Below are 12,522 nucleotides of genomic sequence, written 5' to 3' on the forward strand. Positions count from 1 at the left end.
TCATTAAGAAAGATAGGCAAAGAAAAAATAGCCTCCACTTGTATTCCCACAAGAGCAGCCCTTTGGCAATCAGGGGTCACTGTTCTGGGATAACTGTGGTCTGAGTCCCACCCAGGTAAGAAATTTTGGTGGAAATAAGGTGCCCCGGAGCTAAGAATAGTTTAAAGTTTCCCTGTATTTAAAAATATAAAAACCCTTCTTAGCTCCCAGGTCCTTCAGGCCAGATTTGATCCTCACCACAGTTTGCACCTTGCTGCTTGAGATCCCATAGTTTCCATGAGTCTGCACAGTTGTACAAGCTGGGGTAGGAGCCTAATCTGTCTCCCTTTGCCCATCCTTTCAGTGCCCATAATACTGTGTCATATTGAGTGGATTCAAGGCAGAGCAGTATGTGAGTGTTTGTCTCTTGCTGTGCAATATAGTCTGGTGGTCAGGCCCTATTTTATCCCTTCTCAGTCTGCCCTAGTCCCTGGGTGCCACTCTGGCCTCTGCTTATGTTCCAGTCTCCTGTACCAGTTCTGTAATAAAGTCTTCAGCTGTGCTATTTAATGGTCAAAAAAGAAAACAAAAACAAAACCCTTACCTTCCGTGGAAATAAGGCAGGATAAAAATAGAGGGTTGATACCCAAGATAAGTAAGATCAGAAGAGAGCTGCCTTCAGTGGAATCAAGGCACTAGCCCAGATAAACTACATCATAGGATACTGAAGGAACTGGAAAACATCATTGCTCAGCCAGTCAGTGATATTTGAGAAGGTGGAGAGGAAAAGAGAGGTAAAAGAAAATTGAAGAGGGGAAACTTGCCGATTTTCCCCAAAAGGGAAGAAAGAGGCCACTGAGAGCAATTACTGGTCTAATCCTAGAATGTAATACTTGAAGAATGGTCACTGCAAACCTTGAGAAAATAAGATGTATCCAGAAAGAGTTCACATGGCTTCTTCAAGGAATTAATCCAGATTAACCTCATCTCTCTGTTTCTCTGTCTCTCTCCCTCCAAATTCCTTCTTCCCTCTCCGTCTCACTCTGTCTGTCTCTGTCTCTCTCTCTCATATTTTATTCAATTGATAGATCAGATAAATATATATGTAGATTTTAGTGAAACATTTGTCAAAATCTCTCACGCTCATCATTCACACAAGTAGGAGAGATGTGTGCTAGATGATACAATTCAGTAAATTCAGAACTAATTGAATGGTCAGATTCAAAGGATATTCCTTAAGGCTCAGTGTCAGATCAGAAGAAATCTCCAGGATGCTGCTGCAGGGATCATCCTGGGCTGAGCATTATTTTTCTCAGGGCTTTGGACAAAGGTAGGATGACATGCATAGCACCCTGAATGACCATTAAGGTTCAGGAAGTTCTTGAGAGGCTAGAAAATTGGCCTAAAGAGAATAGGATGAAATTTATTGGGAATAATTTTGAGTATCACACTTAGATTCAAAGAATCAACTTATTAAAAAGATCTCAAGGTTATAGGGAATTTCAGACTCAATATGAAGCTATAGTCTCCATTGGTGGCTAGGAAAACTAATGCAATCTCAATATGAATTAATAGAGATAGAATAAGAAAAGGAAGTGGCGGGGGCATCTGGATGGCTCAGTGTATAGAGCACTAGGCCTGGAGATTGGAGGACCTGGGTTCAAATCTGGCTTTAAATATTTCATAGCTGCGTGACCTTGGGCAAGTCACTTAACCCAACTGCCTAGCCCTTTCTTTTTTTTCTGCCTTGGAACTGAGACTTAGTATTGACAGATTTTTTTTTTTTAAAAGAAGAGACTAAGTCAATAAACATTTTTTTAAACCTTTACTTTCTGTCTTAGAATACTAACCACTGATTCTGAAGCATAAAAGTGGTACCCGCTGAGCAATTAGTGCTAAATGTCCAGAGTCACACAGCTAGAATGACTGAGGTCAGACTTGAACCTGAGACCTCCATCTCCAGGCCTGGCTTTCTACCCACTGAGCCACCTCACTACCCCTATTCAGGAAACATTTAATAAGTACCTACAATGTGCCAGGCACTGTGCTAAGCACTGGAGATATATCCAAAAAAGAAAGATAGCCCCTGCCCTCAAGGAACTTAAAATCCAATGGGGGAAGCAGTAAACAAAGGAAAGTGATAAAGAGGGAGGAGAAGGAGAGGTGCCCTGGTGTAGGGGCATGATAGAGTTAAGTACTATAGCTGACAGGAAATGAATAGATGGCTAACCCAGGAGACTTCTTGAAATGGAGGCTCAATTTTTAATCCATTCTGCTATCGGTTTCTGTTTTATGGATGAAGTGATCTTATTTGCATTTAAATTTATAATTATTCATTGTTTATTTCCCTCTATTCTATTTTCTTCATTGTTTTTCCTTCTTTGCCTCTCTTCATGTCTTATTCCTCCTCAGAAATCTAATTTTCCTCTAACCACTACCTCCCTAGATCCTGCTTTTTATAGGCAGTTTCTTAGAAAGAAATTTCATATCTAAAATATAAAAAGAAAGAACTTTGTCAAATATTTAAAATATGAGCCATTCCCCTATTGACAAATGTTCAAAATATGTAAACATTTTGGGGGTGAAGAAATCAAAGCCATCTATAACTATATGGAAAAAATGCTCTCAATCATTATTTGTTAGACAAATACATCTCACACCTATTAGACTGGTTAAAATGATAAAAGGACAAAATGACAAATATTGAAGAGGATGTGGGAAAATGGAAACACTAATGCATTATTGGTAGAACTTCAAACTGAAACAATCATTTTGGAGAATAATCTGGAACTATACTCAAAAAGTTATAAAACTGGGTATACCTTTTGACCCAGCAATACTGCTCTTATTTATTTCCTAGGGTGATCAAGGAAAAAGGAAAAGAAACTATATATTCTGAAATATTTATAGCATTTCTTTTTGAGGTGACAAAGAACTAGAAATTGAAGGGACTTCCATCATTTGGGGAATGACTAAACTTGTGGTACATGATTATTATGGAATATTATGTGTCATAAAAATGACAAACAGGTTGATTTTGGAAGAACATGGAAAGATCTACATGAAATCATAAAGAACAAAAGAAGCAGAACCAAGAGACCATTGTATGCAGCAACAGTAATATTCTTTAAGGAATGATTTCTGTATGTCTATTTCTGGAGAAAGAAGTTCTAAATAGATATGACATAATTATATATTTTCACATATCTTTTTTTCAAATAATGCCTTCTCTGATGGGAGGAGAGAATTTAACTAAGTATCTTGATATTTTAGATGATACAAACAAATTATTTTTTTAATGGAAACTTGAGAGGAGTTCCTTGCTTTGGCCTCAGGATTCCAATCAGCAGGGAAGAACTAAGTGTAGAAATCATGTGAGTACCGAAGCTGGTACATTTTCACAGGATGATGAATTTCCTAGTAGAAGGTTTAATGAGATCATGATGGAGTCTGATCAAAAAGCGTGCAGTGGGGAACAAAAAAGACAATAAGGAGGGGAGTGGTTCTTGAGCCATTAGCTCAAGGTCCAAATATCTCCTGGCTTCCAATTGGCCCAGTATAACTGAGAACACAGCAGAGTGTGTTTTCCTCTTCAGTTAAGATTGATCTGTGAAATTAGGACTCTTTATTAAAATGGATGCACATTCATAATCACTTACATTACAAAGGTGATAAAATATAGAGCAAGATTTAAGAAGTGCAAACACTAGAGAGAGTTAAATATCTTTCTCACAAACTTTGAACTATTCTTGACCACTACTTAATTTAACTCTAGTTCTTCTTGCAAGCTTAAGAAGAAAGCAATCTTGTAACTCAACTTAATCTTTTTCTTTGTGTCTAGAAGAATTTCAAAACTTCTCAACACCTTGATGATTTATGGATAATTCAGTAACCATATCCCTTGTAGGAAACTTCTTTTGTATAGCATGAGAAACCTGTAATTGAATGCTGATAACTTATCAATATAAAATTATTATTATGATCAATGACACATGTTAAACCCAGTGGAATTGTGTGTCAGATACAGGAAAGGGGTGGAGGGAGGGGAGAGAGAACATGAGTCTTGTAATCATGGGAAAACATTCTAAATCATCTAATTAAATAAAATTTTTAAAAAAGATCTCCATGGAAAGGGAACTTCAGAATTCTGAATCCAGCCCATCCTTTGGATGGCTTCAAGTCTTGATTAGACTTTTACTGAAGTGAATTCTACCTTTTGTTTGGCAATTTTTAATCTCTGCTACTAATTATACTCCCTCTGAGCTCTAGCAGAAATCTAAGTCCTCTTCCACACATGAATGCCCTTCAAATACTTGGAGATAACAATCATGTCCTCTTCCCCTTCCCCAATCCAATGCCATCTTCTATTCTCAGGGTTCAACAACCCCAGTCAGTCTTTTCAAGTCATCTTAGGAAACCTGGTTTCAACTCCATGGACCAAGATGTCCCTCTCAGGTTAAGCTCATCATTTCTAATATATTATCACCATACTGCCAATTCAAGCCTTGATTGACACCACCTCCCTCAGTCCCCTCTCCCCTCTTATTGGAAGACTGGATAGAAGTAGACTGAACTACTCCTCTTTACTTCCTTTATAGAGGGCAGAAACTAGACTCTCAGCTCACTCCACTTTGCATCTCCTGCTCTATCCATTTCCAACTCCAAGGAACAAGATGCCCCTGAACCAGGTGCCCCCTGGTGTACCCTCCCCTTTCATGCTTTCTTACCTTTTTGTGTATTGCCTCCCCCTTTAAATTGTAAGCTCCTTGAGAGCAGGGGTTATCTCTTTATTAATTGTATCCTCAGTGCTTAGGGTCTGTCACAGATTAGGTGCTTAAAAATGTTCATTGAATTGTATTAGATTAGAAGGTTTGATCTAAAATCATCTCAGAATCTCATAAACTATATATTAGACCAGAGTCACTTTTACAACATTCTTGTAAATATGTGGCTCCATGAACTAAATATAATACTGTGAAAACAATGACCAGTCCTAAAAATGTCATGGATGTAAACCTTAAAATTTCTTAGACTTGTGAATGTTGGAAATTTCACCATTGGAAAGTTCCATACTTGGAAAAAATTTCCTACTGATAGTAAGAGAAGAAGGATCCTTCTCCTCCCTACTTGGGACTGCTTTAGGACAGAAACCTTTTGCTTAACAATGGAAAGGTCTTTGACCTATGCTTAAGCATAGAACAGGAAGTTCTTTGAGTCATGATTGATTTTAGAATTGATACAATAGAGATACTTGGAATGACAGAACCAGGTCTTGGAACTTACAATCTCCACCCTACTCAGGCCTAACAGGATTTAGGAAGGGCTGCAGCATAGATCAAGATTTAATTGAGAATATGACCTTCAACAGACATGTGCAAAGGGGCAGACCTCTGGGCGGTCCTGGGTTAAGCTAGAGCCACCATTGGCACAGGGAAGACATGGACAGTGATTGGTAGATGTGAGAACTGAGGGGAGGGAACTTAGATGGTTTCCTTAAAGATAGTGGGGTCTGAGGACTGAAGGGGTTGGAGAGGTTTTGCTCTGAGAGGTTGGGCTCTGAGAAGCTTGCTCTGAAGGAAGCTGGCGGTGGAGGCCCCTGAGACTGTTTCTCCATTTTGGTCATGTGAGTGAGGGACTGATCTCTTTTCTTTGCCTCAGCTATCTAAGGGCTTGGGCCTTTTGGCCCAGCCTAAATAGAGGGGGTATTTAAGCCCTATTCCCTTCTCTCCCCTTTCTCTCTCTCTCTCTCTCTCTCTCTCTCTCTCTCTCTCTCTCTCTCTCTAATACCTTTCTTCCTCCTGTTTGTAATTAAACTCCATAAAAGGTTGACTGCTGACTTGAGTTTTCATTTAGGAATTACATAGCTGAATTCCTTGGCGACTTTAAATTAATATATATCAGTCTTTTAAAGTGATTTCCATGTCACATGGATCAATTAGAACAAGCAATTCATTTGGAAACAAGGTCTCAGGTTCAAACCTTGGCTCTGCCAATGTACAAGCTATGCACCTCGTTTAATTTCTGTGGGCCTTACTCTCTTCATCTGTAAGTGAAATAGTTGGGCAAGAAGATTCCTAAGGCTTCATCCAGCTATAAATCTCATAATCCTTTGTAGGAAAAAAAAGGTTTTAAGTAAAAAAACATAATATTGTTTATATTTTATTATATATTATATTATTATATATGATATTATAAAAAGAAATTTATTACTCAAAGTTACCCTCATATATTTATATTATTATCTTTTTAGACTGGTCTAATTAGTTCAAAGCAAACAAGAAAACATCTGAGAGGTGGGCATTATAAAGGGTGTCCCAAAAGTCAGGACACATGTAAAACCCAGTGGAATTGCTCATTGGCTGGGGGAGGGGGGAAAGAAAGACCATGAATCATGTAACCATGGAAAAACATTCTAAATTAATTAAATAAATTAAAATTTTCAATTCAAAAGTAAAAAATTTTTTCTGATCCACTATTTAGGGAAACTGTATTGGCTTTAAGTTATATCATTCATTCATTAGAGACCATTCACTTCTGGGATGAATCTATTCCAAGCCAATTTAAATGATCTTGTTGGTACCTTTTACTGACCATGGATCATTCTCCCTTATGTTTGCCTTTTGGAATTCAAGCCACAGCTCAGCTGTTGCCTCCTACATAAGGCCCTTTCTGATTCCCCCATCACCAAAATTTTGGAGTTCTCTGCTTCTCCATTTGCAAAATCATTTTGTGTTTAAACTTTTGCCTCTTACCTTTCTATATAGGTAGTGTATCAGTGAAGTAGAATGTAAACTCCTTGAGGGCAAGGAATGTTCATATTGATCTGTATCCCCAGAAACTTACACGGTGCCTTATACAAAGCAAGTACTTAAATGCTTGTTGAAATTGACTGACATTCTGGGATTTGTAGTTCAGAAGAATAAGCATTCTTTCTCATCTCTGAGAAAGCTATTTAAAACTATAGCAAACTATCCATAAGGTGGACTTCAGGCACAACTAGGAGTTTGATGGGGAAATGTACATAATCGGTGAGAGAAAGGAGCAGGGAACTACAGTACCCTGGGAACAGTGGTGAAGATAGGTTTGGAGATCCTCTCCCTGCCAAGATTTAGAGAGCTCAAGTGAAGAAAATCAGCAACACAGGTATAATTAAAGGAAAGAATGATACTCAAGTGATCTATCGGGTCCCTGAAGATGTCTGGAACAAAGAAGTCAAACTGAGTTGCTGGTTATAATCATCTCTTCAAGTGTTAATGGAAGTGCTGAAGGTCTTCCTTTATCTCAATCTCCCCTTCCACATCTGTCAAAAATAGGTAAGACTATATATTTTCTCCTTTCATTTATCTGATCATTTTCTGTATCCTGGTTTTTATTTTTATTATTATTTATTTGGGGTGTATGGGGTGCTCAGGGAGGGGAAGTATCTCTGGTATGGAGGGCTTGTCGTGCCCTCCTAGGTCAGCTCTTCAGCCTCTGACCTCACCTGAAAACCAGCTCTCCCTTGTGGGCTCCCAGTAGCTGCTAGTATGCGGCAGCGGCCACACCCTGGGCAACGGCTTCGACAGGCCGGCTAAACCTTGTGAGGGTAGCCATCGGGTCGTCGACCCCTGGTGAACCAGGGCTTTGCTCACCTAGCATGTGAAGACTGCTTCGGCCGAACAGATGGAAGAAACCAACAAGAAGGTTCAACGGCTGAGATGGAGACGCAGCAAAGCACTGTGGAGTGCTCAGGGCGTGTTGGAGCACAAAGGACAACATGGCCACCCAATGCAGCTGAGGAAGTCTCCAGGTGTGACGAATTTTCGTGCCATTGGACCCAGGCTTCCAAAGCCGAGAGAGTGGGACTGTCTCTGTGCATTGACTTTTCCACTTAAATCTCTTTCACGCACAAGTATCTTTGTGCACACTCATCTATCCTAAACCCGTCCACCCTCTTCAAGACCTACAGTGATGGGGGAGTGGTGACGCAACAGGTGGAGGTGACCACTGGCAGTTGTAGTCACGATCCTGCACTTAGGCGGCCCACGGACCAGTGGTCGCTCGGCCCTGTGGGCAGCAGGGACGTTCAGCAGCATCCTGGGTGACTGAGCAGCCCTCTCTAGGACAGCACTGCTCACCTTAATCAAGGGAGGGGACTAGAAAAGGTGTCCCAAACATTGCCTACCCTACAAACACCCAGTCAGCACACCACGGCTGGTGGGTCATCCCTTTAAGCGGTCGAAATCAAAGAAAACATACAAAGAAACTCCTACTAGGAGCATGGAACATCAGAACATTACGTGACAGAGAGAACACCCAAAGACCTGAGAGAAGAACAGCTCTAATCGGTAAAGAACTGGCCCGATATAACATCGACATCGCAGCCTTAAGTGAAACACGCTTACCAGAAGAGGGATCACTTAGTGAACCCATCACTGGATACACCTTCTTCTGGAAAGGTAGAGCCACAAATGAAGACAGAATTCACGGTGTTGGCCTGGCTATCAAGACCAGTTTGCTCAAACAGCTGCCAGACTTGCCTGTGGGCATCAGCGAGAGGCTCATGAAGATCCGTTTGCCTCTCAGCAAAGACTGGTATGCCACAATCATCAGCGCATATGCCCCAACACGGACCAGCACAGAGGAGACCATCGAGCAGTTGTACTCTGACCTGAGTGCCGTACTGCACTCAGTGCCCACAAATGACAAGCTGATACCACTGGGAGACTTCAATGCCCACGCTGACCAGGACCATGAAAGATGGAAAGGAGTGCTCGGCAAACACGGTGTGGGCAAAATGAACAACAACGGCCTACTGCTACTCAGCAAATGCTCAGAGTTCGAACTCACCATCACGAACACTGTATTCAGAATGGTGAACAAATATAAAACAACATGGATGCACCCACAATCAAAACAGTGGCATCTCATTGACTACATCATTGTACGCCGGTGAGACATCCAGGATGTAAAGATCACCAGAGCCATGAGAGGAGCTGAATGCTGGACAGACCACCAATTGGTTAGAGCGACTCTTCAAATGCGAATTGCTCCTCGCCATCCAAAATGCGCCCAGACAGTTCGAGCATTTTACAATGTGAGTTGTCTTAGAGATCCATCTTATTTGCAAACATTCCAGTCTTGCCTGGACGACAAGCTGTCTGCCAAGGGACCACTCACTGGAAGCTCAACCAAGAAATGGAACCAGTTCAGAGATGCAGTGAAGGAAACATCAAAGGCAGTCCTAGGCCCAAAACAACGCAACCACCAGGACTGGTTCGACGAGAACAACACTGCTATTGAAGACCTATTGAGCAAGAAGAACAAAGCCTTTATGGAGTGGCAAAATAACTCTAACTCTGCTCCTAAAAAGAACAGATTCAAGTCTCTCCAAGCCACAGCGCAGCATGAGATCAGGAAGATGCAAGACGGATGGTGGGGAAAAAAAGGCAGAAGAAATCCAGCGTTTTGCTGATATGAAAAACTACAAACAATTTTTCAGTGCCCTCAAGACTGTCTATGAGCCATTAAAACCCACCACCACTCCCTTGCTATCCTCTGATGGTGATACTCTCATAAAAGATAAAAAAGGCATCAGCAACAGGTGGAAAGAACATTTCAGTCAGCTTCTCAACCAACCCTCTTCAGTCGACCAAAGTGCCCTTGACCAGATCCCCCAAAACCGCACCATTGAACAACTTGACATCCCTCCTTCAATAGAGGAAGTCCAAAAAGCCATTCAACAAATGAGTGCAGGCAAGGCACCCAGTAAAGACGGGATCCCAAACGAGGTGTACAAGGCCTTAAATGGAAAGGTGCTTCAGGCATTCCACATAGTGCTGACCAGCATATGGGAAGAGGAAGACATGCCCCCAGAACTCAGAGATACCTCCATCGTAGCCCTATTCAAGAACAAAGGCGCACAAGCAGCCTGCGACAACTACAGAGGCATCTCACTACTCTCCACTGCTGGAAAGATCTTCGGCAGTGTTATACTCAATAGGCTCCTGTCATCTGTCTCAGAGCAGAACCTGCCTGAATCACAATGTGGCTTCCGACCAGATCGCAGCACGATCGACATGGTCTTCACAGTGAGGCAAATGCAGGAAAAATGCCTTGAGCAGAACCTGAGTCTCTACATTATCTTCATAGACTTGACTACCATAGTAGAAATGAATACACTTACATGAAGAAAAGTCATCCTATAATTCCCCAAGCTTCAAAGTGTAGTTGGAAATAGCTCTAAGAAGTAATAAACAGGAAATATTAATGAAAAATCTCAGAAACAAAGTTTTTCTTTAATCTAAAAATGAGAAAATTGAATTTGAACAAGAGAAGATTCAGAAGGGAAATACAATTGCTTTCTTCAAGCACATATCTATATCTATTTGTTTCTACCTATTGCGAAGATCGGATGTAGCTATCTACTTATTGTAACAATGAAGATACTTAGCTCTTCCTTTATAATGAAGCTAGAATTATAAGCTACAATCTATTTTTAGATTTTAACTACAAAAGGGTGTTAAGTAATTACAAAAGGGGAATTAACCACAAAAAGGTGTTAAGCAACTACAAAAGGTGAACTTAACAAAAGAGGATTTAAGTAACTCAAAAGAGATAAAATCTAACCAAAGAAGGTGAGAATTAAAGAATGGGCAGTCCTGAAGAAAAGCTTCTGCTCTGATTGGTACATGTGAAAATTTAGAGGAGGTGACACAAGAGAAAAAGGTATTTAGATAGAGGAAAAAAGACTGAAGAGGACAGTCAGTCACCCAGGCTTAGAGTGAAGAATCAATCACTAGGAGCTGAAGGGAAGATGGACATTCATTCAGACATTTGGGCACTGACTCGGAGGAGTGACTGGAAGGCAGACACCCAGACTTCTTTTAGACTGTCACCGTTGGTGAGTGAAAAGCTGACATAGTGGCCCCATCTTTCTGGAGGTGTGAAGCCTCCAGGTAAGGACCATCCTCTTGAGACTCTCTTCCCCTGGCTGGGGCTTAGAAATTCTAACTGATATCAGAGGAAGCCAGAGTTTTCTCTCTCTCTCATTCCTTAATTTCTTCCTTCTGTTGTAAATATTATAAATAAACTACCATAAATTCCATTTACTTTAGTATTCATTTTGTGATTTAGAAATTAAATCCCTGGTGACCACCTAATAATATATTCAGAGTCCAAACACAAATTAATTTTAACACTATCCACACACAAATACATATTTATGTGTACATAAATATATACATGTACCTATATAAACACAGCTATGGACATATATGTATTTATATGCCCAATTATACAGTATTTTGTTGTCCAGTCATTTTAGTTGTGTCTTACTATTTATGATTGCTTTTGAGGTTTTCTTGGCAAAGATACTGGTTTGCTATATTCTTCTCCAACTTATTTTACAGATGAGGAAACCGAAACAATAGGGTTAAGTGACTTTCCCAGGATCACACAGGTTGAAAGCATCTGAGGGCAAATTTCAACTGATATTTCTGACTTCAGGCCCAATGCATTATTCACTGTGCCACCTAACTGTCCCTATATGCATATACACATATACATATACTTAAGCGCATATATATGTATATAAAATTTTACAAAGTAACCTTGGACAAACAATACACAGATCTTCCAACTGCTTTAGCTTCCTAGTTAGCTGCAATACCAAAATTCCTGACCTATGAATTAAGATATGAATCAATCAGGAAGGCCCAGTACTATTTGAGTTCAATATCAAAGTTGTATGAACTAATTCCTCTTTATTACCAATTTCTATGATAGTCTAACCTGGAGGGGGGGGAATGCATTAGAAAGTAACATTAACCATATGAAATTACTCGTCCCAGAGGTGATTGGTCAGGTCTCAAGGTTCCTTTATCTAAAGTTTCAAGTTCCTAATGCTTATCTATATAATTTATTTTCTTTTTCTTTTTAAGGGGATGTGTGTGTGTGTGTGTGTGTGTGTGCGTGTGTGTGTGTGTGTGTGTGATTTATATATACCACATAGGTCTATTCCTACCTGCAGACAATAATTATAGAAGAGAATTTAATAAATATATACTGCCATCTAATAGATGTGAATATAAGCATATCCTTTACATAGGAAAATAAAAGATTTTTATAAAAATCATATATGTTTATATTGGAGAACTTTTTGAGTGTAAATTTCTTCCACTAACACAGATTAGGAATTTATCTGAAATCTCTCTTTATATATCTATATTTCTATCTATATATTTATCTCTCTCTCTCTCTCTCTCTCTCTCTCTATATATATATATATATATATATATATATATATAAAGTTTAAGTGATGTATATGACAGTCAGCCAATATTCTTCAGAGGAAGGACTTGAATTTATTTCTCCATGATTCAAAGCCTATAGCCCTATGAACACAGCATGTCAACAATAGATGTGTGAGTCTTTAGATCAATGAGAAAAGGTGAGATCATTTCCTGCTTTTCTCTGGATATGCTCCCTATCACTTCTTGGATCAAATATAAAATCTTCTACTTAGCTTTTGAAGTCCCACACAGCCTTTCCCCCTCCTAACTT

Source organism: Monodelphis domestica, chromosome 4, assembly GCF_027887165.1.
Source record: "Monodelphis domestica isolate mMonDom1 chromosome 4, mMonDom1.pri, whole genome shotgun sequence".
NCBI classification, from domain to species: domain Eukaryota; kingdom Metazoa; phylum Chordata; class Mammalia; order Didelphimorphia; family Didelphidae; genus Monodelphis; species Monodelphis domestica.